This window comes from Vanellus vanellus (assembly GCF_965231255.1).
Source record: "Vanellus vanellus genome assembly, chromosome: Z".
In the NCBI taxonomy this organism is placed as follows: domain Eukaryota; kingdom Metazoa; phylum Chordata; class Aves; order Charadriiformes; family Charadriidae; genus Vanellus; species Vanellus vanellus.
The window spans coordinates 6,623,241-6,631,785 of NC_138908.1; positions in this window are offsets into that span (position 1 = coordinate 6,623,241).

Genomic DNA, 8,545 nt, shown 5'->3' on the forward strand with positions numbered 1-8,545 from the left:
TGTAAGAGGTACCTTTTCTCTGTGCTCTCCTCGGGTGTAATAATGGCAGTACAGCACCGCACGTGTGGGCAGGTGTGATCAACTTTATTCATGGGAAGGTGCACAGATTTGAATGGCACTGCTACACAGACTGTAATGTGCAGAAGCAGCTGCATGACTGGCATCTTTGCCTGTGTCTTCACCATAACCTTTTTCTATTCCTATTACATTAAAGTCCCGTAACTGATTATGCAGGATCTCAGCCTGCTATGTGATCCTGTTACCTTCAGGCATAATTGCAAATGAGACAAGAAATCTCAGCTGTACCGCTCCTTATAATGGCATTCATTCTTTGTCCAATGTTAATTATTCCTTGCAGCTGACAATGAAATACAAAGACCAAAGAGTTAATTTTCAGTTTAATGAAAAGTCAGTACATGCTAATATGTTCTGTGTTACTTTGCTTATTTACCTAGAAAAGTACTATTTTGTTTTTGTCTGTGAATACTTAAGAGCCAGGCACTAAATGAAAGGTGAGAACAAAAGACACAAAGAAAAGCATCAGATCTGTTTGCAAACCAAAGAGGACTTGCCACAAGCTGTGCTCAGACAAAGCAGTTACTGAACAGAAACTTTTTTAGGTTTTCTTTCCATGGCCCTACAGCTTTGATGGTGCGTTTCCCCTGTGGCCCAGCCCTGTTGTTGCCACCACACCATGCAGCACAGCACGTGTCCATGTGCAACCGACCTGACACCCAGCAGGGAGGACAGAGGCACCTTCATGAAACCCATCCTATCCCTCCCCAATAGCTGTGGCAGAGGGAAGAAGGAAATCTGCCCTGCAGGACTCCCCTTTCTCACTGGAAGGTCTGCAGGGGGCTGCAAGTGGAGCACCCTATTGACACTGGGGAGACCCAAACCACCAGGACTTACTGCAACATACATCTCCTAGTGTCAGTGAAGCTGTGAGCAGGATCCAGCCCATCAGATGAGGAAGAAGGATGCGTGAGTTATTCCTCTGGTGCACTGCGGCACCTGCCTGGCTCTCGTATGTATACACGAGTGGAGAGTGCAACTCATCATCTAAAACTCATCTGATTCTGCAATATAGCCAAACATGTATTTTGCACTCCTGTAGGTTTCTGTTATGCTTGGACTTCACCATCAAGCTCAAAGGCAACAATATTCAGCCTTTCTCTATTTGTACATTATTTAGCTCAGGATATTTGTCAGACCTAGAGATCTCTCAAAGACATAGAGTTTTTTTCCACCATCCTCTGCAGTGACTTCAGCTCTGTGTTCATCTGATGATATAGTGGTTTATTTTGTCCTGGTTTGTTTTCTGCTCAAATTCCATTAACTTGCACAGGACTTGTGTGCTGTCTCATATTCAGTATGTACTGAAGTGCTTTAATATATTGTGGTCCCTAAAAAGTGTTTGTTGATCTTAATCCAAGTAAGTGGGATGTGAGGAAGTGAAATTACTAGGTAGCACCATATTTCTTTCTAAGAATATTGCCTAGAACTAATGCATCATTCAAACATATTAATAAAAAATTAAATGTGGATCTAATTCACATCTTCCGTCTACCTTCAGTGATGCAGTTTTAAATTCATAAAGTCTAACATTTGCTATTCAAATATTATGCAGACAGCTGACACTATTTATTCAGAGGATGACTCTTACAGTTTTGTGGAATGCCATATGATATTTAAGGATAAGGCTTACGCAGTCCCTCTTATTGAAGGCATTCCTTTTCTTCCATCCTTCTGCAGCCACATTTTGAGGGAGAAGGAAAATGCATGTGATAAATGCAGCAAACAATTACCATCAGGGGAGAGGTTATGTCTTACCCTCGCAGCCTGAAGGAAGGCAATGAATGCTGAACACCTTAGCCTTTTTGTAGTTCAAGTCTCTAATGGAGGCAGTATTTTGTTCTTTATAAGAGGTGTGAAATGTGGCTCATAAAATTATACTCATCATTTGAAAAAAATAAAAGAAACAGCGTATACACAATCACAAGCACTCAAAACCCTGGGTCTTCTCATGCTTAATTTCTATCGGTGTAAGTTCCGCACCATTAATAGTAGGAAACCCAGGGAAAAAAATATTTTTAAATTCCGATTATTATTTCCCCCTTCCAATCATAATTCTTAATTGCATACATTTTCAGAGGTGTCTGAGTCTGGATATTTTACCTAAAAATACTGGAGCTTACTTTGGAGAAATTACTTCAAATAATGGGATGGTGATACAGACATGATAATTTTTTTCTGCGAGATGTCTCCACGGATTCCTCATTCTGTGGAAAGTATGTCATTGCCCTCTAAAATGAGCAAACCCAGCTAAATTTATTTCCCTGGCTTCTTACCATAGGAAGGAGGGTGAGAGTCCCATCTGACCACTAAGGTCATCACCAGGTCGATATTCAGCAACTTGGATCCATATTCCTGTCTATTCAGTAAATGTGATTCAAACTGGTGTCTCAACTGAAAACATATCGCCAGCTCACAGCTTTCTTCAGCGTAGTAATGAAATTTTCTCTTGTGCTACGATCACCCGTTGTACTTCTGCTTGAGTTTGAAATAACTATAGTGGCTTAAAATAATGCGATACACTCTTTCAGGAAGTTACCATAGAGACCACCTATCTTGTGATAGGGAGTGGAGGTTTTTCACCTTAAGCCATTAGGATTATTCTCCTCGATGTTCTGTGAGACATAACAAACAGAATTAAAAAGGGCTTACATTAAAGGACATGTAATTCCCTTGTAAGAATTAACATCAAGTTTGAAAAACTAATTAATATACATTGTTAAAAAAATTATACATTAAGTATATTTATTGGGGTTTTATTCCTTGGCTTCTCAATTTTGACACAAAGGAAATGTCACAAGATTCATGCATCTGAGCTAGGTTTCAACATGAACTCTTCTCCATTTGTTTCAAATATGTTATAATATAACCAAGTGCTATCCCATTTCACTAAAAACAAGCTCTACCTAAATAATAACGGAGTGTATATTTTACAGGTTTATTCTTGACTATTTACCTTCTTTTCACAATTTATTGTTCTGTAGGCACATGGAACAAACGTCCTCAGAAGAGAAGCTTACCCCAGAAACTGTCAGCATGTATTAATCTTCATTATTTCAAACCTTATATGCTTTTTTTTTAGGAAATATTGAGGCATTCCCACATGGCCGGCTGAAAACACTTCCCTTCAAAGTGTAGAAAATGTCTAGCATCATTTGCTTAGCGTTTTCATGCACACTCACACTTTCACAAATACATGCATAAACTCAGGGGGAGGCAGGGTCAGAAACTCATCTGTTATAAAATGAACAATTTGTGAAGGCTGTGGGACTCTTAGACGAACAGGGATTTATTAAGCAAACAAAACTGTAGACTGGTCATTAGGAAAACGTTCTCAGCACCGAGACTGATTAGACCATGTGGGCATGACAAGTCCCAGGTATGGAGATCGGTGCGTATAACCAAAAGTGAAGTCTTTATCAGCTGCGGTACCAATCTGTTGGTTTGGTTTTGGGGAGAACACAAACACCGCTCCATGAGGAAGACCAAAATTCAACCCACATGGGACAGGCAGCTCCTTCGCTCAGACGTGCAGCAGCCTCGCACTCCTTCTGGTAAGAAAAGCCCCACGTTATCTGCCATACCTCAGCACACCCGTTTGGTGATTAATTTATGTAGCAGGTCATTTACATTGACAAAAGGCGGCTAAGCTGTTTTACTTCAGAGGATTTCAGTCAAGGTAAATCTAACTACATCCCAGGTGACTGCCACTTCAGCCTTCCGAGTATCCGAGTACACAAACCGGGGAGCGTGTTTCATTTTCCCAAGGCACGCCGCACCGCCAGGCTCTCTGAAGCACAAGGCAGGCTGCCATTATGCTTAGCTTGGACTCGTAGCAATTAGAGTGACCTGGGATTTTTCAGAACTACTACGTCTTAAAAAACACCGCTCTACCTCCGTTGACCTCCTCCGCAGCTGCCAGACTGAACAAGCACTACGGGACTAAAAGCATAAATTATCTTAGTGACTCCTTCAAAACAGTATTGATTCAGGAAGTGCAATAATGGACAACTGCTTCCTCAAAACCTGCACTCAGTTCATGTCACTGAACAAATGTATAGGGGACCACTAATTCAGTGGGTTTTTATAGTGTGATTTAACTAACGTAATAGGGACTTAAGCCAAGCCATCCCACGTACGTGCAACCTCGTATGAAAAGGGCAGTTTTAAAAAAGGATGGAGAGCTGTAGTTCATGTTATTGAGACATTTCTTCTTCTCTTTTTCTTTTCTAAAGAGGCAGAAGTATATACTTTTGTTTTAAAAAAGTTTAGTACAAAAGCAAACTTAATCAAGGAAAGGTGCGAATAGGTCACAAAGGTAGAAAGACAATCCAAACACATACCGATTCACTGAATATCAGAGATGCCCAAAACATCTGTGGATTCTAAATTTAAGAAGAGTTTGGACTGACAGACACGTGTCACCTTTGATGTACAACCCTTGAAGCTGTTTTTTTAAATAGTATTAAGCACGCAAAGATTTAACTACTCACTCTGGCCAACTTATCTGTTTTAAACAAAGTATTCCCCCCTGCAGACTTTCTAGTTATCAGAAGGTTTCAAAATTTATAGCTTCAATGCACTTAACTTTATACACACAGTAATGTCCAAATGTAGTTACCTACAAATGGTGAAACTGTAAATCTTGTTTAAACAGGCTGTATAAAAACAGAGCAGCTCAAGGTTAGTCTCTGCAAAACAAGTGTGTTTGTTCTTTACAAGACCTTCCTTCAAAAATATCCATATTAACATCTAGGTTTGTCACCTCTGCCTTTTCACACACCTTGGGTTAGCACAGAGTCTTTGAAACAGCAGGTTCTGGGAGGCAAATTACCGGGCTGCTGACAACGCTATCATGCTGAACTCGGCGACAAACCACCCCCAAAGTACAATGGGCTTCTCCAGCACAGGCAAAGAGAAGTCACCTTCATGCATAATGCAGGATCCTGACACACATCTACTGCCCGTGTGGCCGCAACTTTCCAGCGACGTGTGGAGTGCTTAAAACACCAGCTGTAGGAACTTCTGTCAGCTCAGGAGACATATGATATTGTAATCGAGTTACTGCGGAAGCTGTGGGAGACTGGGGCTGGAGTGTACCTGTCAATATCCCACAGCGTCACTGCAGAGCCACCGGCCGGGGCTAGTGAAAACAGAGCTTCTTCCAGTGTTTTAAAAGTATTGATCTTGATAGTCCCTTAACTTGGATTGGTTTTACACCAGTCTTCAATTGCATTACTTTGATTTTATGCTGATACGAGCCAGGAAACCTTCTGATACTTGACTTTTCTTGACAAGAACATCTAGATGGAAAACGTCTGTATGGGCAGCAGCGGGAAGAATAGAGGCAGGTTTTTGTTTGTTTGCATTTGTCTAACGAGATTGCATTTCTGATCTGGAAAATTGATTAGTTCTGCTTGATCTTTCCTGAGTAATTCTGAGGACAAACAGTAAATATGTTTATCCTGAAATCTTTATGGTATTAGGGTTCACTCCTCTTCATACTCTCCAGTCCCTAAAGACAATCAGCTCAGAGGATATACTATGCACTATTTACTCTTTGCCAAAGAAATAATGTAGCATAACTTGAGAGAGACTACCAGAACAGATGCAATTCAAGAGATCTTTTCAATTGTCAATATGATCTCCTTTTTTATGAATGCATTATGCTTTTAAAACCTATTTGGGAGATAAGTATGCAATTTAGAACTATAGGCAACTAGATACAGAGAAAAATAAAAATAAAGGCGATAAGTGGAAAGCTGGAATTCCAACATAGTGGAATTTTGAACAATAGTAGTGATATAGATTCATTTGGATACACAGGTTTACCTCTAAAATTATGCTACAGATAATCAGGGAGTCTATGACATGGTGGTAAAAGATGTGGCTCTCCAATTCGTTCATTTTCTTAGTTTACATATCATTTACACCTTTATATTCTTTTTCACATTTTTTTTTTATTTTCTGTGACCAAAAGGAGCATCTTTCTTTCAGTATTTTTTCCTGCATGCTGGGCAAGACACAAAAAACGCCAGTGTGTATTTAGCCTAAGCAATATAATGAGGAAGGGTCCTGAGTGCACAAACCAGCTGTGATCACAAACTGTATTTACCTCAGTTTGGTTTGAGACTTTCAATAAGCTACTCTCTAGAGAATCTTTTTTTTTTATTTTTTACATAGTTTTAATATAAAAAGGTGAAGACCGCTTCCCTCTTGAGACACAGCTCCCAATTGAATGCAAAACACCACTCTGCTGTCAGCACATAGTTTTCATATATTTGTACTTAAAGACTGTATTTGAAGCGGTTACCCTTAAAATCTCAACTACTGACACTCTGAGACCGTAACCCCCTTTCGGGGTAAGTGACGGCACTACCGTCCTCCCCTGGGCAGCAGGGTTGCCAGAGTTGGTTCTGTGGGGTTTGCTTTTGGTAACCTCCACCTCTGATGGTGCGTAGACGCATGAACCTGCGCTTCCCTGGGGCAAGACAGCCACGCTGACCTTGTGTGCTGGAGCAACAGGATTGTTTGCATGCCTGCCCCCTTTATTCGGGATTGCCAGTGGGAGGCATCCCATCAGCCTACGCTGCGTTTTGCTGGAGCCCAAACGAAGGTCATAGAGGCACATTGAGGTATACAGTTATTCCGAGCCGAAAATAAGACTTCATAAAGAGTCAATAAATTAACTTTAAAAACTTCAGCCCTAACTATCCCAGCTGGGCTTCCTGTCTGCTACAGATGAGTGACAGGAAAATATTAGCTGACAGTAAGAGGCGGCTGGGAAGGGTTAGCGGGATGGCGTCTATTTTCTGCTGGAGCTCATCATAACCTGTGGCATCACTTTTTTTCAGTTACGGAGGAGGACTGAAAGATCTTGTGGGTGTTTGCTTACAGGTGTACCGCCGAGGTGAAACCTTGTGATGTACCAAGCTATTGAACTTCTGCAAACCAACTGCAATGCTTGAGTGTGTCAATAACAGTGCTGTAATGTAAAATTTGTACACTTTTCTGTAAAGCCTTTTTCACCTGAGTTGTGATGAAGGGTGAAGCAAAAATCTAGGCATTTGAGGAGCTCTCATGCATGTTAGCAAATGCTGGCATTACAAGAATAGCACAGGGGACCAGGAGGTACATCTCATCCAGTGCAGGCACAGGACCTGTTTGGGAGCGCGACCTCCCAACATGCTCCTGTGTGAGGGGTGGCTCAAGAAATAGGGCATTCCTACAAATAGCATTATGTCCCTGCTGTTGCCAACAGTGAACCGTCTCCCTCGCCGCTCGCCCAGCTGCTTAAAACTATTTTCCACTGCACACTTTATTAGTAGCTTCTGTAGCAGGTCAGCACAGAATCTGGTGTAAAGCTCCTGCGTTATCCTGTTGCAGCATGAAAATGAAAAGGCTGCTGGCCATGATTATTTTCTAGATCTTGAATATGTGGGTGAAAGAAATTTAAGAAACAGTGCTGACAGCTCCTCAGATGATGAGAAATAGCCATACTTCAGTAAAATTATTCTTGGGTGTGCAGATCCCTTTCTAGTTACTGGCAATGAGGGCAGAAGAAAAACTTAGATTAACAAAACCGGTTACATAAGGAATTTGAGATGAAAAGAGCAGTGAACATTGAATCAAAAGGGGAATGATCCCACAAGCAGCACAATGACTGCTGCTCTGCAATGTGAGTAGACTTGGGTTTGATGTCAATCATGCAACACTAGAAACGATTCACCATCCTTTTTTTTTTTTGTAATTCCTTCTTTAATTAGTAGGACTTAAACTAAGTATCACACACGCATGTAGATCACCTGTCTATCCATCTGTCTGAATATCCGTCTAGTTCAAACCTCTACTTCCTTTGTTATTATTCACAGCTGTCCCTAAGGGTACCATTGAAGCAGAACATCGCTGAGTAAATTGATGTATTTTAAAGATGAGCTTTCATGAAAGTGACACTAATTATCACGAAATAACAAAACTGTACCTTCAAAACACCTGACCATATATACTGTACTGTTTTATGTTCAGTCATCCTTTGAGTGTTTCTGCTGTTTCCAGGAGGTGGGTTGGTTTTGTTTGTTTGTTTCGGTTTTTTTTTTGTCACTGTTCTCATCAGCTAAAATTAAACTGTCTCAGTCTGAGGGGAATTAGAAAACCTGCAGTAATGGATAGTCAGTCCTTTCAGCCAGAAGCAGTCGTAGAGACATTTTAAAACTTTTAAAAATTGTCACTTTCCAACTGTGGTGAATTCTCCTTGTTTTACTCATAAAGGAAACCAGCAAAGCATACCTTTTCTGTCTTCACATGTAATCCCATGAGATTAAAATTTTGTTAGAAGCATATGCTTATTTCTAGCTTTATTGTGAGAGCCAAGACAAGACTTCAATATTACAAAGCGGTCTTCACTGATGGCACTGTGCTAATTGCTGTCAAAATCATGTTCTTGACAGACAGAAGTAGCTTCAGAAGGAAA